At 41.7% G+C, this 23,835-nt stretch overlaps 2 protein-coding genes across 4 annotated transcripts in view; one reads left to right on the top strand and one right to left on the bottom strand.

Annotated features, from left to right (window-relative positions):
- The window catches only part of LOC122539382 (interleukin-15-like), a 210,967-nt gene that overhangs the window by 37,029 nt on the left and 150,103 nt on the right, over positions 1 to 23,835 (bottom strand). The window contains exon 9 of one of the 3 annotated variants that reach the window (XR_006309061.1): positions 21,382 to 21,420. The exons of the other annotated variants lie outside the window; for them this stretch is intronic. The gene's annotated coding sequence lies outside the window, so the exon portion shown is untranslated. The remainder of the gene's footprint in view (positions 1 to 21,381; positions 21,421 to 23,835) is intronic. 3 annotated transcript variants of the gene reach the window in all.
- inpp4b (inositol polyphosphate-4-phosphatase type II B) overlaps positions 1 to 23,835 on the top strand; it is a 1,028,621-nt gene that overhangs the window by 992,315 nt on the left and 12,471 nt on the right. The gene's annotated exons all lie outside the window — the stretch shown is intronic.

The raw sequence follows: 23,835 nt of genomic DNA, 5'->3' as shown, positions 1-23,835 counted from the left end.
TCCATACAAGTTTGTTTCTCAATTTCCCTCTGACTATTAGGGGGTCTTTAATACAATCCCAGTAAGGTGATCATCCCTTTCATATTTCTCAGTTCCACCCAAATAACTTCCCTGGATGTATTTCCAGGAATATCCTCCTTTAGCACAGCTGTAATGCTATCCTTATCAAAAATGCCACTCCCCCTCCTCTTGCCTCCCTTTCTATCCATCCTGTTCATTTGTATCCTGGAACATTAAGCTGCCAGTCCTGCCCATCCTTGAGCCATGTTTCTGTAATTGCTATGATATCCCAATCCCATGTTCCTAACCATGCCCTGAATTCATCTGCCTTCCCTGTTAGGCCTCTTGCATTGAAATAAATGCAGTTTAATTTATCAGTCCTACCTTGTCCCTGCCCGCCCTGACTGTTTGACTTGCTTCAGTTCTCAACTGTACCAGTCTCAGTTTGATCTCTTTCCTCACTATCTCCCTGGGTCAAGAAAAATGAAAAATCCTCTGAGCAAGCTTTGAGCAAAAGTGCATTCTTCAAAGTTTCAATTTCACCATATTGTAAATGTAATCTGTAACCATAGTTCAAACAATAACCTTCATTGGTTTGCTAATTGTAGTCTGTTACCAATTTACATGAGGAAAGATGGAACTGCCATTCTGGATATACAGTGCATGAAAATATTTCTCCAAAGCTGATGCCAAACTTCTGCCTAGATTATACTGACAGAAGAGGTATGTGTCTAGAGGAGATTTCCAGTTCAATTTCTATTTAGACACTGGTATGTAAATGTTTAAATTGAAGTAAGACATAGTGCTCAGTCTCAGTGATATCCAACTTCTGTTTCCTTGGCTGTCACGTAAGCACTGTATACTGCTTTTAATTGTCCAGAATCTCAAACCTGAAACTAAGGATATGGTTTACTGCCTGATAGTATCTCTGAACTTACACTTCAGATAGTTGGAAACATACAGCAGGCACCTTCTGCACCCTATAGAGAAGTACCACCATAAGTGCCTTCATAAGATCTTCCAGAACCCTGTGGGAAGAAATGTTGTGTCCCTACGAGTGTGAAACTTCACAATTTTGTTCACATTCCTGACAGCAGACTCTCAAAAGCGGAATTGGGTCATAACGGGAGACATCCAGAAAGACAGTGGAAACATTTTAGGGATGCCCTTGGAGCTTTAGACTTATCGGCTATTGTAGAAGTGGAATAGAAGCAAATTGTCCTCAATCCTAAGGAACTGCCTAAGAAAAGCAATTTCTTCTTGTTTCCTAATTGTAGAACTGTTTCTAAACTGCATACAAGTTTATAGTTATTGAGTGCTGAGTGCTAAATACAACTTTTTTAACACCCATAATAATCCTTTGTATCTCCTTCTTGATTTTATTTTTAATTGTGCTGCCACAGTCATTGCTTTTCGTCAAGTGGCTTCAGCTAGCACAGTTCCTCATTTAGATTGTCATCAATAATACTCAAGTCAATGCTGAAGAAAATCTTTAACATATGCACTGTGCCAGATGTAATATTAACCAATTGCATGTAGAAACTCGAGCTAAATTTCCTTCTCCTCAACACCACCAAAGTTACAGTAGTTCTGTTTATTTCTCACCTGTCCCTGGCTCCAACTGTTTCAGCTGTTTTTGATGTCTTTTAACGTGATCCATTGTAAAGCGTTATCCACTGTTTCACAGCTACTTGAAGCAGTATACACGTGCTTCATCAGATTGTGGAGCTGTTGGCTTAATGGTTGGATTCAAAAGGCCTTGAACCCCAGATACTCAAGCTCATAATTCCAAATTGATTTTTGATAACTTTATCACCAGCTGTGCAAATGTTTTAAAAACCACAGAATGCAACCCAAGAGTCGGAAATACATGCTGATATTGAGCTGCAACTGGCAAAACACACATATTACATTAGTAAATGCAATGGCAACATTTGACACAAAATCCTGAGCAAACATTTTATACTTTGAAAATATCCATAGAAGCTAAAACATTCACATGTCTTCTTGCAAGAAATGCAATACCCATCAAGAGCAATTATTCTTCAGTCTGTTGAAGAGACAAATCTTTTTGTGCTTTATGAGCCTTCGCTCAGTCTTAAGCTTGTCATTTGCATTGAAATCATGCTTTCAAAGCTTATTGCTTTTGGGGGTCAGATGCTAACTGAAAAAGGGAAACAGAAGGAAAGGAAATCAACCCTTCCAGAGTCCCAGGTTAGTGTGTTGTTCTTCTGTACCACTATGTATCAATGTTTACTGTTGAGAAAGACATGGAAGATATAGAATGTGGTGAAATAAATAGAGACATCTTGACATCTTGAAAACTGTCCATTTACAGAGGAGGATGTGCTGGATGTCTTGAAATGCATAAAGGTGGATAAATCCCCAGGACCTGATTAGGTTTACCCTAGAACTCTGCAGGAAGCTAGGGAAGTGATTGCTGGGCCCCTTGTTGAGAGAATTGTTTCATTGATAGTCACAGGTGAGGTGCCAGAAGACTGAAGATTGGCTAACATGGGACCATTATTTAAGAAGGATGGTAAGGTCAAGTCAGGGAACTATAGACCAGTGAGCCTGATGGTGGTGGTCACGTTGTTGGAGGGAATTCTGAGGGACAGAATTTATACATATTTGAAAAGGCAACATGGGTTTGTGTGTGGAAAACCATGTTTCATGAACTTGACTGAGTTTTTTGAGGAAGTAACAAAGATGATTGATGAGGGCAGAGTGGTGGACATGATCTATAAGGACTTCAGTAAGGTGTTCAACAAGGTTCACTATGGGAGACTGGTCAGCAAGGTTAGAGCTCATGCAATACAGGGAAAACTAGCCATTTGGATGCAGAACTAGCTCAAAGGTTGTAGACAGAGGGTGGTGGTGGAGGATTGTTTTTCAGAATGGAGGCCTGTGACCAGTAGAGTGCCACAAGGATCGGTGCTGGGTCCACTACTTTTTGTCATTTATATAAATGATTAGGATATGAACATAGGAAGTATAGTTAGTACGTTTGCAGATGACACCAAAATTGGAGATGTAGTGAACAGCGAAGAAGGTTACCTCAGATTACAATGGGATCTTGATCAGAATGGGTCAATGGGCTGAGGAGTGGCAGATGGAGTTTAATTTAGATAAATGCGAGGATTTATGCATTTTGGAAAAGCAAATCTTAGCAGGACATATACACTTCGTGGTAAGGTCGAGGGGAGTGTTGCTGAACAGAGATCTTGGAGTGCACATTCATAATTCCTTGAAAGTAGTCGCAGGTAGATAGGATGGTGAAAGGTATGCTTTCCTTTATTGGTCAGAGCATTGAATATAGGAGTTGGGACATCATGTTGCAGCTGTACAGGATATTGGTTAGGCCGCCTTTGGTATATATAACGTGTAATTTTGGTCTCCTTCCTATCGGAAGGATGTTGTGAAACTTGAAAGGGTTCAGAAAAGATTTACAAGGATGTTTCCAGGATTGGAGGATTTGAGCTATGGGGAGAGGTTGAATAGGCTGGGGCTGTTTTCCCTGGAGTGTCGAAGGCTCAGGGGTGATCTCATAGAGGTTTATAAGGTCATGAGGGGCATGGATAGGATAAACAGACAAAGTTTCTTCCCTGGGGTGGGGGAATCCAGAACTAGAGAACCTATGTTTAGGGTGAGAGGGGAAAGATATAAAAGGGACCTAAGGGGCAAAGAGGGGAAAGATATAAAAGGGACCTAAGGGGCAAAATTTTCACGCAGATATATGTGCATATGAATGAGCTGCCAGAGGAAGTGGTGGAAGCTAGTACAATTGCACCTGGATGGGTATATGAATAGCAAGGATTTAGAGGGATATGGGCCAAGTGCTGGCAAATGGGACTAGATTATTTTGGGACATATGGTCAGCTTGGACGAGTAACTGAAACGTCTGTTTCTGTGCTGTACATCTCTGTGACTCTGTGGTACATGGTGAAATTTGAATTCCATTTTAAAAATTCTGGCATTAAAATTTAGCTTAATGGGGACCATGTAACCTTGTCAATTGTTGTAAAACCCCTGAGGGATTTAGGGAGGGAAATTTGCCATCCTTTCCTGGTCGGCCTCCATGTAACACCAGATCCACAGCAACGTGATTAACTCAATTGTCATTTGAAAAGGGCAGGTCAATGTCAACAACTGCTGGTGTAGCCAGCAATACCCCATCCCACACAGAAGAAAATAAAAGAAATATTGGAACTCAAATGATATTTCCTTGGCGCAGTACAGACAGACTAAAGAAGATGGAAACTGCAAATCAACAAATTTGCTTTTGCTACAGCTATTGCTGTCACCTGAAGATAACATTGGTCAACCTAAGACATCCAGATCATTGTGAACAGAGTTGAGGACGTTCTGCAGACATGTGCCATTTTTGGTGAAAGAATTCAGAGAAAAAAAGGAGCTGAATGTCTTTGTACGGTAGACAGAGTTTTGAATAACATATATGACTGAAATTGAAATATATGTTGAGTGCACTATCTTAATTGTACCTGGTGTTTAATGTGTAACTTCATTTACAATTGACTGTAATTTAGCTGTTAATTCATCTTTGATTTACATTGATTTTAGATTTTAATGCATAAGTGATTATCTAAGATAATATTTAGAGTTTGCCCCATCTGACTCTAGTACAGTAAAAATAATTTTGTGTTAAACCATGGAATCCTGTGGTTTCATGTTTCCAATAAATTACTGGGATTTCAGATTTCTTTTCTAAAAAAAAAGTGTTATTAGTCTGTATTGAGGCCATGCATATTTCCAAGGTACATTGAGACGTGTATCAATCCTATGGTGCTAGTCATTGAAATAACTCCACAGAGGCTGCTATCCTGTTACCAAATCATGTGGGTGTGTGTGTGCGGGTTGGGGGGATATGAGAGAGAGTGTGTGTATATGTGTGTGAGTATGCGAACAAAGGGGTATAAGTCTGGCTATGTCAAAGGCATCTTGAAACGCCTTATACAGGGGACAAGCTTCTGTCGTGACACTACAGATTTCTTATAGAAACTCAGATCCATAGACCAGTCAAACTGGGAACATTCCTCATCACAATGGACGTTTCAGCACTCTACACTAGTATCCCCACAATGATGGCGTCTCGGCAACCACCTCAGTACTCAACACCACAACTGCCAATCTCCAAACACCGCCCTACAACTCATCTGCTTTATTCTCGATCACAACCTTTGACAATCAGTCTTCATCCAGACACACGAAACAGCCACAGGGACCAAATGTGCACCCCAATATGCCAACATTTCCATGCACAGGTTCGAACAAGACTCCTTCTCTATGCAGGACCTCCAACCAACGCTATACACCTGGTATATTGACAACATTTTCTTCCTCTGGACCCATGGGGAGGAGTCACTGAAACAACTACACAGTGCAATCAACGAGTTTCACCCCACCATCAACTCATCATGGACTACTCTCTAGTGTCTGTCTCATTCTTGGACACATGCATCTCTATAAAGGATGGACACCTCAGCACCTCACTCTATCAGAAACCCATGGATAAGCTCACAATGCTACACTTCTCCAGCTTTCACTCAAAACATATTAAAACAACCATCCCCTACGGACAAGCGCTATGTATACACAGGATCTGTTCAGATGAGGAGGGACGTGATGGGCATTTGGAAGTACTCAAGGATGCCTTCACAAGAACGGGGTACAATGCTCAACTCATCTGAGTTGATGTGCCACAGCAAGAAACCATAACGATCTCCTCAGGAGAAAGAATGAGCTGCAACCAACAAGGTACTCTCTGTTATCCAGTACTTCCCAGGAGCCTAAAAGCTACGCCATGTTCTTCGCAGCTTGCAACACATTATCAATGAGGATGAGCACCTCGCCAAGACCTTTTCCACGCATCCACTTCTCACCTTTAAGCAACCACCAAACCTCAAACAGATTATTGTTCACAGCAAACTGCCCAGCTTTCAGGAGAACACCATACAACTTTGTCACAATAGACACTGCAAGACACTGCAAGACATGTCAGTGTTGACACGGATACCACCATTACACATGGGGACACCTCCCCCCATGTACATAACAGGTACTCATATGACTCAGCCAACATTGTCTATCTCATATGCTGTAGGCAAGGATTCCCTGAGTCATGGTACATTGGCAAGACCGAGCAGAGGTTACGGCAACAGATGAATGAACACCACACAACAGTCAACAGACAGAAGTGTTCCCTCCCAGTTGGAAAACACTTCAGTGGTCCAGGACATTCGACCTCAGACCTTCAGATGACCATCCTCCAAGGCGGACTTCGGGACAGGCAAGAACACAAAGTGGCTGAGCAGAGGCTGATAGCCAAGTTCGGTACCCATGGGGATGGCCTCAACCAGGACCTTGGGTACTTGTCACACTACAGGTGACCCCACTGAACTACACAAACATACAGAGACACAGACACACACACTCTCACACACAGACTCATGCAGACCCTCTCTCATACAGGCTCACACCCACACATGCACCCCCTCACAGACTTATACCCCTTTACACTCACACACATATACACATTCACACACTCTCTCACAGACACTCAAACTCCTGGCGCGCATGTGTGCATGCGCACACACATCAGTCTGTGGGGTGAATTTGTACTTGCAGAATTACATTTTACTTTGCTCAAAAACTGTAAGGATTCTGTAAATCCTTTTTTTAAAAATAGAATCAATCTGAACATTGGGGCACAGACAGCCTCACACAGGGCACTTCACACCTTTAATGCGTTATCTGGGCCAACATGGCACCTATTGTTAAAGTTCACTTGAGAATGTAACTTTAAAAAAGTTCTGGGATTTACATATGATGGAACTGAAACCAACATGGTTATTCTAAAAGATGAGAGACTTAAAAAACAATCCAGATCTTTTTCAATATATAATTTCAGTTACATCACACTGTAAACATTTGCTTTAAATTCTGTGTCTTAAGATTTTATACTCCACAATGACCTCTTGAAGGAGCAGCACTCCAAAAACTAGTGCTTCCAAATAAACCTGTTGGACTAAAACCTGATATTGTATGATTTTTAACTTTGTACACCCCAATTGAACACCGGCACCTCCAAATCAAGGACTGTGGACAGAGCAGTACAGTTCGGTGTAAGTGGAAATGCGAACATAAAGTTGCAAACAGATCTGAGTGTAGACAGTCTGTGGTCAAAGCATGTGTTGTATGGGGAGACCAGATGAATACATATACTCAGTCCTGAAACAGATGCTGGTCTGCATGCATTGAGGGACTGATACAATTTCAAGTATTGTGTTGTCAAAAATTCTGAGATTTCAAAGCCCTTATGAATTGCTAAATTTTACTTTTAAATGACATCTCCCCTGTAAAAGTTCATTAGTGTTGGAATGTCTGAGACGCAGATCAGAAATTAGTCTGCATAATAGGTCTGTGCCATTCTGGCAAGTGTATCTTTAAAAATAATCACAGCTGAATTTCCCACTTTTTGGCAAAGAGTTGTTCTGGGTAAAATCATAACATTTGGTCTGTTGTGGCCCATGTGAATATTTCTCACACAAGAGCCCACTCTTCAGCTCACTAGTTTTGCAATCGGCCTTTTCGGTGCCCATTTCATGGAGCTGTGCAGCAGAACAAGTGAAATTGCACACTGCTGTCAGAACTTCGTGAAATTTACATCACCTGCTCCATCTTTATGCCCCAGCTGTGCAGTACTTCAGTTGCTGCAAGCCAGAAACTTCCCCTTACGCCGTGGTCCTCCAGTGTCGAGGAAAAGCACAGCAGGTCAGGCAGCATCTGAGGTGCAAGAGAATCGATGTTTCGGGCATAAGCCCTTCATCAGGAAGTGGTCCTCCACTTTAGAACTCAACAAGTGACTCAGAAAAGGAAGCTGGCATCTAATTTCTCCAACAGGGATTGATGGATGGTATGGTTGAAGGAAGGGCAAGGCTGATTCCTCCAGACCATCAAATGAGGTCACATTGCCAAGCACAGCCAGATTGCATAGAGTTAGTGTCCTGGGTTAAAGGAAACACCCACAGTGTTGAATGATGGTTCATAACCTTCATAACCTTACCTGCAAAGGTAAGTTCATCTTCTTTATGCAACCTCACTCCCAGAACCACCATTAATCACTCTAAGTCTGACCACTGAAAATTCTCACCAAGGCTCATGGACAACAACTCGTATTATTGCATGCATCATGGCCACGTAATGATTTTCACCCACTTCATCCTCCCAAACTATTAATCCTGCCTGCTCTCAGTGCTTCTTACTCACTCACTGGGGATATGTTGCCACCTTTCTGGTTCCTCCATCATCACCAATGGCTTTGCCATCCACTTCGACCATATTCATCCGCCTTCTGTCCAATTGCAGGAAATGGGGAACCTGGGCCAAGAGGATTGTTTCATGTAGACTAGCTCTGTGTTCAATAGAAGGTCTTTATTGTACCTAGAATCAAATCGTCCTACAATTCAGATAGAGGCCAATCAGCCCATCAAGTCTGCACTGACCCTCCAATGAGCATCCTACACAGTCCAGCCACCTTACATTATCCCCGTAACCTTGCATTTACCATGGTTAATCCACCTAGCCTGTACATTCCTGGACACGTATGTCTGGAATCAAACCCTATGCTGTCTCTACCTCATGGTAGAGGTTGCATAACTAGGACAAGTCTAGGACAGACATTTTTACATTGGCATTTGCATTTCAATCCAAATAACAGCCAAGACCAGGGGTGAGTGGCAAACATTAAGTTCCTTATGGGGAGAAAGTGAGGACAGCAGACACTGGAGATCAGAGTTGAGAGTGTGGTGCTGGAAAAGCAAAGCAGGTCAGGCAGCATCCAAGGAGCAGGTGAATCGACATTTCAGGCATAAGCCCTTCATCAGCCCTTCATTAAGTTCCTTACCCTGTGTGAGAGTGAATGCTGCAGTTAGCCCAAAAACAGGGGAACCACTCGCGAGGTCGCCAAGAACTGTTTTGTCATGCTGTGGTGCACTGCTCTCCCATTAACACAGTGGTAACTCATTCTTGTCCTGAATGAACTTTTACCCGTTTATCATAACTATTTCCATTTCTTCATATATGCAGCTACCAGTACAAAGCAGCAAGTTGTAACAGGAAGGAGGCCAGTGCCTCCTGTGTTGAGCTCAATCTCTACCTCTGAGGTGAAAGCCACTGACTCCCACAGTCACCTTGACTGTGCATCCCTTTTTTTGTATTCACTTGTGGGATGTGGGCATCATTGGCCAACCAGCATTTATTGTCTGTCCCTAGTTGTCCTTAGGATGGTGGTGAGCTGCCTTCTTGAACCATTGCAGTCCATATGCTGTAATTAGACTCAGAATACCCTTAGGAAGGGAAAGTTCTAGGATTTTGACCCATCATCAGAAAAAGAACTTCCAATTCAGGATGATGATTGGCTTGGATGGGAACTTCCAGGTGGTGGAGTTCCCATTTATGATGAGTGTTGTTTGAAGCTACAACCATCAGGGTAAATGGGGAGTATTCCTTTACTGTCCTGACTTGTGTCTTGTAAGTGGACAGGCTTAAGAGAGTCAGGAGGTGTGTTACTTCCTATGTACACCTATCCTCTGAGCTGCTCTTGTAAACTCAGATACTGCTTTCTGCAAGGACTCCATTCCAATCTCTCAGTTTCTTCATCTCCATCACATGTATTCTCATGGTCCCAGTTTCATAAGCAGAACATCAGAAATTTCCACTTTTTCCTCAACTGAGGATTTCCCATTACTGTTGCTGACAGGGCCTTCAGCCATGTTCAAGGTGTTTTTCACACTTCTGTCTTCACCCTCTCCCTTCCCTTCAAGGTCTCCAGTTCTCAATTTCCACCCCACCAGTCTTCACATCCAAAGGATCATTAGCTGGTATTTCTGTCCCATTCAATGGGATGCCAACACCAGAAATATATTCCCTTCTTTTGTTAGCATTCTGCAAGAACTGTTCGCTTTGGGGCATCCTGGTCCACTTTTTCTTCCACTCCCAACACTTCCCCACTCTCCCAGGGCACCTTTCTTGCAATCGCAGAAGATGCAACACTTGTCCATTTACCTCTTCCCTCCTCATTATCCAGTGTTCCAAACACACTTTCCAGGTGCAGCAGAAATTTACCTGCACTTCATTCAATCTAGTCTACTGTAGTTGCTGCTGACAATGTGGTCTCCTCTACATTGTGGAGACAAAGTGCAGATTGAGTGACTGCTTAATGGAACACCTGCATTCTGTCTGTAAAAATGACCCTGAGTTTCCAGTTGCCTGCCACTTCAGTATATTACCGTGTTCCCTAGACAATATCACTCTCAGGCTTGCTACAATGCTCCAGCAAAGTCCAATGCAAACTGAAGGAACAATACCTCAGCTTCTGACTGAGCACCTTACAGGCCTCAAGATTCAACCATGAGTTTAACAACCTCAGAATATGAATACCCTCCTCCATTACCTGCCTGCACACCCTAGGTCCTGTTCTGTGTTGGTTGCTCCCAGTATCAGCGTAAATATCATTCTTTCGCAGCTGCTTTCAGTCCTGATGAAGGGTCACTGGTCTCATCATATTAACTTTGTTTTTCACTCTATAATTGCTGGCAGACATACCATATTTCTCCAGCACTTTCTGTATTTGCATCAGTAATGTAGTCCTACTCACTTATATGAATGAGAACAAAAGGACATGCCTCACACATTATAGTATAGAGGCTGTCTTTGTGAGGAGGCTAATGTCATTGCCAAACTAAGAAGCTCTGAGCTATATAATCTTATGCAGATACATGTTGCAGAGCCAAGATGCAAGTGCAACATTAGGGGAGTTAGTACAGCTACTTCTTCACTTTGATAGCACCCCTTCTCAAAAATAGCCCCCATTTTATATCATGGATTTTTTCATCACATGCTTTTAGTTCAGTGTGAAATATGGCAGGACAAAGGATCATTTGGATAAACGTATGGATGAAAATGGAATAGTATAGATTAGATAGTATAGATTAGATTAGTATAGATTGGTTCCACAGGTTGGCGCAATATCAAAGGCCGAAGGGTCTTTACTGCACTGTAATTTTCTATGTTCTATGATGGAAAGCTCATTTTTTTTGTGTGTGCAGGTGATGGAAAGATCATGATTACTTGAGGCAATAATTTATAATGTTAATGATTGCTGAACAAATTATGTTTCAATAGAATCCAATGTGATGACCAAGGAGTGGCATTACTTAATCAGTGGATGCATGATTAATACAGTTGCCCCAGCAGCACCTCATATGTAAATAATACCCTACACTTGAAGAGAAAAATAGCAACATACTTCATCCACTCTGCATGTGGTGCCTGCATTGTGTCTCATTATTACACACATTAGCTTTGTTCAAAGGTGGCAAGATTTCAGCTTCATATCCTCATTACTGACTTGCAAGAGAATAAAGATGATTTCCACATCCGTCATGTTCCCTACTGTGTTACTGTCCCTATGTCCTAGATTACATTCAGCCTCCTCCTGTTTCTAATCAGCTCTTTTATATTACTACTTATGTTCGGGTTCTGTTGTAGTGCAGTGGTAGTCTCCTTATCCCTGAACCTGGGTTCAAGTGCTATAAGAGTTGTATTATAACATCCCTGAACAGGTTGATTAGAAAAAATACTGCTAATGTTCCCCATTTATTCTCTGAACATGAGTCAAATTACTTTGTCCTTGTTGGCCAGTCACTCTCCTCAGAATTGAGGATTGTAAACTGTGTGAACTATCCTCCCATAGTTTTCTTTCCTCTCCTTGTATCTGGAATTGGCCCCTTTTCACCACAATGATTTCCTCAGTGACTCAGTCTCATGGATCCCCACTTCAGATGTGAGTTTCCTACTTGCCCCAGGATTGCACAGGTTGCCTCGATGAGCTCCTGATTGTTAATATCCAAACTCTCATGGTGACCCTGGATTGAGAGGACTGTCCTGAGACATCATGTTGTGGCCAAACAGGACATTGGTCAGGTCAGTTTTAGAATACTATGTCCAGTTCTGGTCGATCTTCGATAGGAAGGGTATTGTTAAACTTGAGATGGTGCAGAAAAGGTTTACAAGGATGTTGACAGGATTAGACGGTTTGAGCTATAGGAAGAGGTTGAATAGGCTAGGGCTTTTTTCTCTGGAGTGTCAGAGGCCGAGGTAGTAGTTTATGGAGATTTATAGAATCATGAGGGTCATGGATAGGGTGAATAGCCAAGGTCTTTTTCCTAGGATGGGGAAGTCCGAAATGAGAGGGCATAAGATGCAAGGGGAAAGACTTAAAACATAGAACAAAGAACATTACAGCGCAGTACAGGCCCTTCGGCCCTCAATGTTGTGCCAATCTGTGAAAACAATCTGACACACATCTAACTTACACTATTCCATTCTCATCCATATGTCTATCCAATGACCATTTAAATGCCCTTAAAATTGGCGAGTCCACTACTGTTGCAGTCAGTGTGTTCCACACCCCTACTACTCCCTGAGTAAAGAAACTACCTCTGACACCTATGCTATATCTATCACCCCTCAATTTAAAACTATGCCCCCTCATGCTAGCCACCACCAGCCGAAGGAAAAGGCTCTTACTGTCCACCCTATCTAACCCTCTGATTATCTTGTATGCCTCTATTAAGTCACCTCTTAACCTTCTTCTCTCTAGTCCCTCAGCCTTTCCTCATAATACTTTCCCTCCATACCAGGCAACCTTGTAAATTTCCTCTGAACCCTTTCCAAAGCTGCCACATCCTTCCTATCATGCGGTGACCAGAACTGTATGTAATACTCTAAGTGCAACCGCACCAGAGTTTTGTACAGCTATAGCATTTCCTCATGGTTCCAAAACTCAATCCCTCTAGTAATAAAAGCTAACACACCGTATGCCTTCTTAACAACCCTATCAACCTGGGTGGCAACTTTGAGGGATCTATGTACATGGACACTGAGGTCTCCCTGTTCGTCTACACTACCAAGAATCTTACCATTAGCCTAGCCCTCTGCATTCCTGTTGCTCCTTCCAAAGTGAATCACCTCTGCATTAAACTCCATTTGGCACCTTCCAGCCCAATTCTGCAGCTTGTCTATGTCCCTCTGTAACCTACAACATCCTTTCACACTATCCACATCTCTACCAACCTTAGTATCATCTGCAAACGTACTAACCCATCCTTCTACACCCTCATCCAGGTCATTTATAAAAATAGCAAACAGGAGTGGACTCAAAACAGATCCTTGCAGTGCACCACTAGTAACTCAACTCCAGGATGAACATTTCCCATCAACCATCACCCTCTATCTTCTTTCAGCTAGCTAATTTCTTATTCAGGATTTAAAAGGGACCTGAGGGGTAACTTTTTCCCAGAGAGTGTGATGCATGTACGGAATGAGCTGCCAGAGGACATGGTGGATACAGGTACAATTACAACGTTTAAAAGGTATCTGGATGGGTATATGAAAAGGAAGAGTTTAGAGGGATGTGGGCCAAATTCTGGCAAATGGACGAGGTCAGATTGAGATGTCCAGTTGGTTCAGACACGTTTGAACAAAGAGTCTGTTTCCATGCTGTAAAACTCTATGACTGTGACTCTGTGACTGAGCACAACCCAGACTTCAGTTAGATGTCTCCATAGCACCCCGACTGATGTATTTGTGATCTTTGGATTGGCTGCACTTGAAATGGAATTCTGACTGTGGTCCAATTCCCAATTTCACTCTCTGAACAGTGATAAGGTGCCTTCTTCTCCCTCTTGATTAGCAGCAATATAAGCCACAGGAGCTGTACATTATGGTTGAAGAGTCTCCATGCTGAAAAGCCAAAGAGACAGGTAGTCTCAAAGTCAGCATGAGTGAGTGCCAAGAAATCAAGCCAAGAGGCATAAGATGGATTCTATGAAGATGGATGTGTGTCCTGCTCATTAGGTGACCTGGCAGAAGCACGCAACGTGTAAATGTCCATGAGCTCCAAAGTAAGGTCCTAAAGGGCAGAGTGATGTGTGAGTAGATCTGAGTGCTGCTGTGATGATGCTGAGAGGCCTGTGATTGCCCAGTTGCATTCTGGAAGGGCGGGGGAACATAGTGTCTATGGAAGATGCAGGGAACCAGTGGAAGCACTCAATGGCGATACTGGTGGAGCTGGATGAAAACACAGAAAAGCAACAGCTGTGTCACAAGGTAACCATGCTGAGAATTGACTCCATCTAGTTTCCCAGGGAAGTAGGAAATTGGGATCTGAAGAGAAATGAGGCAAGAGTAGTTGCTAATAAAATGTGGAAATAAGGTAATTGCTGCTCATTAGCAAGATTCAGATTGCTGTTCAAAGATTAAATGGAAAAACGTTTTTCTATGTCAGGGATCTGATTTTTTTCATTCTCACTCTAATTTCCTAATTTTCTTGCTGCAGTGATTGGAACAAGATTGGCCAAGTAGATCCTATTGAGTATGAGTTCCCTGATTGGGGCTGTTAACCTGGGTCAATCAGGGAGTCCTGGCTGATAGATATAAACAGGAGTCTCTACTGGGAAACAAAATATATAACCAGGAAATTTGAAAAATATATGAACAGGAGACTCAAGGTATCTCCTCACTTTTGGCACTGACTCTGAGATAGCTGGTCAGAATCCTACACTGTGCAGTGTAAATAAAGGATGACTCGGTGACTGGATACCAGCCTCTGTGAAGTTATTTCACTTGCCTTTGCCAACTTTGTTGAAGGCCTCGAAAATTCTGCCTGAGAAGTCTAATTTTGCAGAGACTAATTAAATAATGAGCCTTGAGTTTTGTAATTCAAAATTGTTCAGTTTATGCTATTCATTTTTCCTGCTCTGCAAATATAATGTCACTCTGATCTTAATGTTAACTTATTATGAAGTGACACAGCTGCAGCTGAGAATTCCAGCATTGCTAATTCTCGGTTGCATTTCCCAGCACTGAATAAAAACATCATTGTTTTCCTTCAATTTGAAAAGTGACAAAAGAGAACATTTTAACCAAGTAAAAGCAAAATGCTAATGCTGGAAAACTGAAGGAAAAATAGAAAGTGCTGGCGAGACTCAGTCAGTCAGGCAGAATCACATTCGTTCAACAGAATTCACATTTTGAATCCTGAATAACTCTTCTTTGGAAGTCCTTTCGAACTAATCCACATAGACAGCCTGAACTACTCTCTGTGAGTCCAGTGAGGTCAATCTCGATATTGGGAACAACTTGCTGCAACTTTAACTAGGTTCTGCATGTTGAGGCAGGATTCTCGCTGTGCAGGGTGTGTTGCCTATTACTGGAGATTATTGCTTGTTAACTATGCATCTTGCTTCATTAATTGCCACTCACCGAGAGCAAACGAGAAACTGAGCATTCTCAACATAGAAGTCAATGCAGGTACCTGGTGACTTTAGCTCATGGCTTGCTCCAAAGGACCTCTATTTTGGCCACCAGGCAACAATATCTCAGAGGAAGACACCCATAGGCACTGGACATGTACACCTTACATCCAGGGGCATTGGCATCTGACATGTACCAGTCTTGAAGAACCTTCATGACGTATATTCAATCCACTTACAGTACATTTCCGCACTTTCACTCTGTGCCTCAGGGCTTAAAGGCAACTATCAATATAATGATGCAGCAAGGACACTTAGCACTCAGGGTCATACACCCAGTTCATAGACTGGACCAGGCTGTATCTCTGGGCTGTTCATTTGGTCTCTTAATGCTCACTCATTCTTACCTTGACTTTTTGCATTTTGAGAAAGTGAGGACTGCAAATGCTGGAGATCAGAGCTGAAAAATGTGTTGTTGGAAAACCGCAGCAGGTCAGGCAGCATCCAAGGAGCAGGAGAATCAATGTTTCGGGCATAAGTCCTGAAGAAGGGTTTATGCCCGAAACGTTGATTCTCCTGCTCCTTGGATGCTGCCTGACCTGCTGCGCTTTTTCAGCAACACATTTTTCAGCTTTTTGCATTTTGACCCTCTTTGAACTGCTTCAACTGCTCAAAATCTGTTTAAATTTGTTTTATTTGAGTTTCTTTAGATGCCAGACATCAACGTTCTCCAGGGCATTCCTCATGAGTGAGCACTTTATGGTTTGGTTATCTAGTTGTTGACTGAAAAATCCCTCCAGTGTTTCCATGGCTTATTGATGAGACACCATTCAAACCATAGATGCAGATTAAAAGTTTGCTAAACTTTTTCAGCTTTTCGTGAACTTTCTGTCTCCAAGGATATGTGCCTGCGTAAGGACTTGAAATCCATCGTATACTGTTTGTGTCACTGCTGGGCATCTCTTCAAGTTTTTTCCACCACTCTCGGGTTGGTTCTCTGCAGTAGATTTGACATTTAGCTGTAATTTGTATGTTCTCAGGTGCGCTTCAGGTGTTCTTTGTTATTTACTTTTGGTTCTGTGATTCTCAGCACCAGTGCTACCATGCAATAAGTCTACTCGAATGGGTGAACACTGACAGACTTTCCCTATTATTCATTCATGAAATATGTGTATTGTTGGCTATGCAAGCATTTATTGCCAATTTATAATTATCCTGTGAATGGTGGTGGTGAGCTGCCTCTTGAACCACTGCAGTCATTGGAAGACCTGCAGTGCTGTCAGGAATAGAGTTCCATGTTTTGACCCAACGCAGTGAAGAAAAGGTGATATATTTCCAAGTTGGGATGATGTATGATTTGGAGAGAAGCTCAGCAGGTTGTGATATTCCTAAGCATCTGCTATTCTTATCCTTCTGGATGGCAGAGATCATGGGTTTGGAAGATGCTCTCACAGGAGCCATGGTGAGGTGGTGGATGGTAAACAATGCTACACTGTGAGGCAGTGGTGAAGTGAGTGAATGTTGAAGGTGTTGGAGGGCTGTCAATTAAGTGAGCTGCTTTGTCCCGAATGGTGTCAATCTCCTTGATTGTTTTCGAAACTGCATCCATCCTGGCAAGTATTGATTATTCCATCACACTCCCAACTTATGTCTTGAGATGATGAGTAGACACTGAGGAGATAACAGATGAGTTACTCACTGCAGAATTCCTAGCCTGTAACCTGCTCTTGTGGCCATAGTATTTATATGGTTGGTACAGTTCAGTTTCTATTCAGTGGTATCTCCCAGAAGTCTATAATAGGGGGATTTCAGTGATGGTAAACTTTATGACATTTTGGAATCCTACAGACTCAGTCTCCAGTCCCATGTTTTCTGATGTGACTATAACATAGTTGCTTTCACACATTCAATAGCTATCCTTAGCGTAAAAGTATAGTTCACTCTTTGTTGCAATTTTCTTCATTACAATAGTGACTACACTCCAGGAGAATGCTTTGAGCAATCTAATGGTCATAAAAGGTGCTATATAATATACATACAAGTATTTATTTCTCCAAAACATTGGCACATTTAGTGTTGGCTAGTATTGAATCAGTAGAATTTTTGTGCTAACTCAGCTACTTACATGATGGTTCAATTTCAGATATTATCTTATTTAAATGAGCTCTCTTTGTTGCAGCAGAATGAAACTTAATGCAAATTCACAAGGAATCAAAATTTGCAAATGTTGCTGGAGCTTCTTAAAGGGCTCAAGCGGGCATACAAAAATGAATACAATTAGTTTTGCAAGACCTAAATGGAAGCGAACGCAAAACAAAAACAAAGGTGTGCACTAATCAACATTGATCCTCCACAAAGCACAGTGTCCAGAATATCTGGGAGGTGACAACCAAAATTAACAGCATATCCACATCCCAAATAAATGTGCAAACAAATGGCAAATTTTACAACTGTTCCAAGAAGCACTTATACAAATTGGGCAATGCTTCATTTGCTTACATTGTATGTCTTTGCTACAGTACAGTGCATATTCAAAATGTGATTTAAAATACAGTGATCAGGAAATCATAGACAAGGCACATCTGATTCTAATTTAAAACGTGCACTTAACTGCACTCTGTGCAATTTCAACAATCTTAAGATTCCTCTTGATTTAACACAATTTAGAGGTGTTAGAGTTATTGTATCATTATTTCCTATACTTCTCTGCCAAGATTTTACTAACGCAATGAAATTAGTATCTATGTATTCCTGATATTTGTCATATTACTCACTTGAATTATAGTAATTACATATAGTAAAAAAAATGCCATGCCACTGAAACATTTTAGCTCCCAGTCTTTCTACAATAAGTCCTACCCACTTCTCTTGGATTTACCTCATTTTTCAGGTTCTTTTCAACTATGATGTATGCTGACTTTTCACTTGGCTTTACCAATAATATCAAAATAGACTTCATGCCCAAACTCTTAACTTGTCATGTCTTTAAGTGTTAAAGATATTTCCAATATGAGTCTTATTGGTCCTGGATTTTCCAAAGTCCAGCAGTTGTTATTCTAGTGTTGATGAGAGTTGTACAAGGGGTCCCTGTGGGATCTCCATAGGAGTAGGCTCTGAATGAATTTTTCACTTTGCTCTTAGTACAGAGGACCCATTCTCTCCCTTTCACACCATAATTCACACCCATTTCATCTCTCTTTTTCTCTTTCACCACCATTAACAACCCCTTTTTGCCTTTTTCACTGGGTCTCTACACCATCTGCCTCATTGCAGTTTCTCTACCTCTATCAAAAGTGTACAACTAATGCAAAACCTTTCATTTCTGAGGAAGAGTGATAGTGGACTCAAAATGTTAACTCTGCTTTCTTTCCACAAATGTTGCCAGACCTGCTGAGTTTCTCTATGTTTGAATCCTGCCTTTTATATCAATCTGTTCAAATATATCTGGGACTGCTAGGACTTGAACCCCAGCTTCCCTACTCAGAGTTGTGGATAGAGGGGTGAGATCCAGAAAGACCGTTCAGCAGGGGAAGAGGAACAACCAAAATTAGAAGAGACAGCCAGTGAGTCAGGAAAGCATAGGTCAGTTAAGGCACAAGGGAGTTTGACAAGGTTGTTATTTAAGACAAGGAATCTGGCAAACAAGACAGGTGAAGTGAGGGCAAAAACTACAACAGTTTTGATCAGGGAATCAGTTACAGAAATAAAGAGAGTTGGCATCTTAATAAGCACAATCAGAGTTTGTGTCAAAGTTCATGGAAAACATGATGGGTTTGTGATGTTTGCCAGTTGGCAAACTAATCACTTTCTAAAGACTGGTTTATGTCAAGTTTAAAATGTGTAGCTTCTTTGTATGGAAATCTTAAATAGTAGTTTGGCTCTCTGTAAAGTTTTGTTAGTTTGAAGAAGATCAACTGATGAACAATGAGAAGTTGAGTTAGAAAGTGCTGATCACCTTTTCTGGTCTGATGTTTGGACAAGTCCATATTAAAGGGGTTCACTTGTGATTGTAAGCATTGTATGGGTAAGGCATTTATGGTATTTTTTTTGTTTCATACTGTGCTTTAATAAAGAACGTTGGATATATTCCATTGTTAGAATTGCCTTGGATTATTGATATCTAGAGTAAACTCAATGGGCCAAGGAAAGCAGGAACAACAGATGAAGGGTTGATGAGTTAGTAGGTCTCAAGAAGTTAAAATGCCAGTAGCATCAGTATGGGTTAGAGCACAGCACAGGCTGCTCCAAAACTCTGCCTATCAGACTGCATTACCTAATGACATACTGCTGAACAACTTAAAACCAAATTCTACAACTTTAACTAAAAGTACCTTTGATGGAATGACATTGAAACAAAAAAAGGGCAAACATTCAACAGGGATTTACTGCTCTAGTAATGATATAGATTTTTTTTTTAAATGATGAGTTACAGGCAGACTTTAGGGAGCAAATAAAGAAACTGACAAGCAGAAGCTCGAATAAAGGAAATTCCTGATTACTCCTTGTGTTGGCTGCCATTGAACATAAAAACAGAAGGAAAAGGCATAGATTGTTGTTTATTTATTCACTCCTAGAATATGGGTATCACTACCTAAACCAGCTGTTATTCATCAGTAGTTGCCTTTGAGAAGGTGGTGGTGAGCTGAATTCTTGAACTGTTGTAGTCTATGCATTGTACGAAGACCCACAATGCTGTTAGGGAGAAAAATTACATGATTTTGACCCAGCAACACTGAAGGAATTGCAGTATATTTCCAAGTCAAAATAGTGATTGACTTCATAGAATCCCTACAGTTCATTTCGGCCCTAGAGTCTGTATTGACCTCTTGAGGAGCATCCCACCCAAACCCAGTCATAGAGTCATGTAGCACACAAACAGAACTTTCAGTCCAACTTGTCCATGCCAACCAGATTTCTCAAATGAAATTAATCTCATTTGCCTATCCCTGTAAACCTGCATTTACCATCACTAATCCACATAGCCTGCACATCCCTGGAAATTATGGACAATTTCACATGGTCAGTCCATCTAATTTGCACATCTTTGGATTGTGGGAGGAAACCGGAGCACCCGTAGAAACCCACACAGACAAAGGCAGAACGTGCAAATGCCACACAGACAGTTACCCAAGGCTGGAGTCAACTCCAGGTCCCTGACACTGTGGGGCACCAGCACTAATCACGGAGCCACCATGCATGGCATTCTCATTCTGGAATGGCAGTCTCACCCTGAATGCATCTTCAGGGCTTTCCCAGAGCCCAGGAGCTGTTGCCCTGAACTGTGATGAACCCTGTCTTAATTTAACCTGTTTTTGTATTATTAGGCATGACTTCTATCATTAAGATGTTGTGAAACTTGAAACGGTTCAGAAAAGATTTACAAAGATGTTGCCAGGGTTGGAGGATTTGAGGTATTAGGAGAGGTTGAATAGTCTAAGGCTGTTTTCCCTGGAGTGTTGGAGGCTGAGGGGTGACCTTATAGAGGTTTATAAAATCATGAGGGGTATGGATAGGATAAATAGACAAAGTCTTTTCCCTGGGGTGGGGGAGTCCAGAACTAGACAGCATAGGTTTAGGGTGAGAGGGGAATAATATAAAAGAGACCTAAAGGGCAACTTTTTCACGCAGAGGGTGGTATGTGTATGGAATGAGCTGCCAGAGGAAGTGGTGGAGGCTGGTATGGGTATATGTATAGGAAGGGTTTGGAGGGATGTGGGCCAGGTGCTGGCAGGTGGGACTAGATTGGGTTGGGTTATCTGGTCTGCATGGACGAGTTGGACCGAAGAATCTGTTTCCATGCTTTACATCTCTATGACTCTAAGTGCTGTGGTGAGGTGACTTTAAAAACGTTTCATTGTATTTTTCTTGTAAAAGTACATGTGACAACAAATTTCTATTCTTTTTCTGTTCTTTTCACTTATGCTGAGTGAGACTGTGACTTGATATACCCTTGAAGGGCAGTGGCAGTGCAGTACCTGAGCTGGTGCTACAATTGTAAGATCAAGAGACAGTACACCTTCATCATTTTCATAGGGTACCTCTTTACCTTCCTCCTGTGTCCATGTAAGCAGCAACTCTTCTGTAACTGAAATGATACAAGTAGAGGGAGAGGTTTTGATTGAGAGAACAGTGATGGGAAGGAAAGCAGGAGATGCATGGTCACACTTTAGGTTTCAATTAATGCTGCATCCCAGGATGAAGGTATGGAGGGAGGTGAAAAGGAGCATATCTAACCAGCATCTATAGCTCTAGGTACCACAGGCTGCATTGCTTCCAGACCCACTATGTGTTGCATCATCTCTTCCAGGATGCTGAGGTGATGGATTTGTGGTGTCCACATTTTTAACCTTTCATTATAGGCAATCTACTCTTGCAAGGGAAGGGGAATAATGACCATGATTTTAGGTATGTTGTGCTGAAGTCATATGCTTATTATAGGTTACTAATTGGAGGAGTGTGGAGGCAGGTGGGGGTGGGCTGTGAGGCTGGCAGTATTAGTAGGTGTCTGTGGATGAGGTGGATAATGTGGATGTCCTGGTGAGTCCCAAGTACCAGAGAATGGTGCTGCGAACGTGACAGGTGTTTGGTGCATTGAGTAGAGTGAGAAATGGATGAGGTTGGCAAAGGATTCACTGTGAGTAATAAACCACATGAATCATTGTATTTCTGCCTACGGTGGTGCCAGACTATGGTCTTTCATCTCCTGGATGATAAACATCTACTTATTCTAAAGGATGAGTTTGGAGAACTGCTTTCCCATCCAATGAAGCATTAGGTGAAATCTTTTGGGCTTTCAAAGTTCCCAAAAATCAGGACCAATTAGAGATCCCAATGCCACTCACTTCTCCAGCACACTTTCCTTCACCATCTTACAGGACATGCTTAATTAAGGCACCACCGCTATGATTAATGTCCAGTTAAGGACAGCCCACAGGTTCCTAGGGAAGGCCAGAAGCACTGGATATCCAGCAACTCTGCTTGACCAAATAGCCAGCACTGGATGGCAGATGGCTCTGGACAACTGGGAGTAATGGATACCTGACAGCCCAATTGGAAAAAGTGGCTGTTGCTAAACTGATAGGGACCATTAGGGTATCTCAAAATGCTGGTGCAGTTAGAAAACTGTTGAAACTGTTAATCTTTGTTAAAAAGTTCCATAAGCATGTTCTTGTTTTGAAGGGAACCCTCCCTCAATGAGATTGATTGTGAGACTGTTATAGGCTATTTCATCCAAACAGTTCCATTTTTGGGGGTTTGAGGGCAGGTTCCACTGACCCCACCCCCACTCCACACCTGCACTGGGAAGGCGCATGGCTGCAGCTGCTAGACTTTGACCTCAAACATGAAGCCTGATCAATGTCACTATAATACCAATAACTTTTTTAAAATGGCACATAAGTGTGGCCTTAGTTACATGTCCACCTCTGAGGAGCAAGGCGCCAATTCCTATAACAATCCCTTCTTGGGAAAATTGCCCAGAATCAGGAAGAGTATCAAGGAGCCAACCTGAACAACCCTCTAATTTTCCCCACACCGCTAACATCAAAGGCACTTCTCAGGGCTGGTAAGATCCTACCCATAGCCTCCCACTTGCAATGTATCTTGGATACCATAGTATCTTTAAAGTGTAGCTAGAGTGGAAAACTCTTTCCCTTGGCTGCTGAGACATTCTTCCAAATATGAAAACATCTTGTTTTAGGCATCATTGCTGATATACAATCTCCCTTTAAGACACACCAAATCTTTTAAAGGCACAGGCTGTTTGTGTTTTAAGATATGTGAATATATTGTCATTGTTAAGTCTTTTGGCACATGCTCCCGTTGTAAGGGCTGCCTATCTTTGGCACTGGACTGTGTACTTCACTTATGGTCACAAGATGGTAGGTATGAGATATAAAAAGGCATGCCAGTGAGTGCATTGAATGCTAATAACTATAGAATTGAGAGTTGATATGGCAAAGAACCAAAACATGAATAAATGAAATTATATTTGTGTTGATTAACTATGACATGCATGGTGGGAAATGATCAAATGACTTCCAGTAAATCACAGGACACAGCAATTTATTCTTTACAGATGTGACAGCTGAATGTGGTTCTTCTTGTTCTGCCAGACACTTGCATTGAACTGGTATTCAGCCTCTTAAGCATACCCAGCAGGGACAGACAAAACATTGCAGTGTGCCTATCATTTCCCAGCACAAAGGTTATGTGAAATGTTTACATACTTACACAATTTTAAGAATAATTTTTTTTATGAAAATGTTTTCTTCCAATGGAACAATTTTGGTGACAGACATCTATGCCAGAAAGTGAAAGTGTTTCTAATTTCTTGAATATGTGTTACTAGGTAATCTAATATAGGATCATTGTATGTGTATTCTTTTCTGCAAGGGCGAGTTAATTTTACTCCGCCAGCAGGTAAAGAATGCAATTGTACTTTGCAAAGTATAGCAGATAAATAAACCATATGTCAAGAATAGTAGATGTTTTGTCCATG

This window comes from Chiloscyllium plagiosum, chromosome 32 (genome assembly GCF_004010195.1).
Source record: "Chiloscyllium plagiosum isolate BGI_BamShark_2017 chromosome 32, ASM401019v2, whole genome shotgun sequence".
Lineage (NCBI taxonomy): Eukaryota > Metazoa > Chordata > Chondrichthyes > Orectolobiformes > Hemiscylliidae > Chiloscyllium > Chiloscyllium plagiosum.
This window is presented reverse-complemented; position numbering and strand designations above follow the sequence as displayed.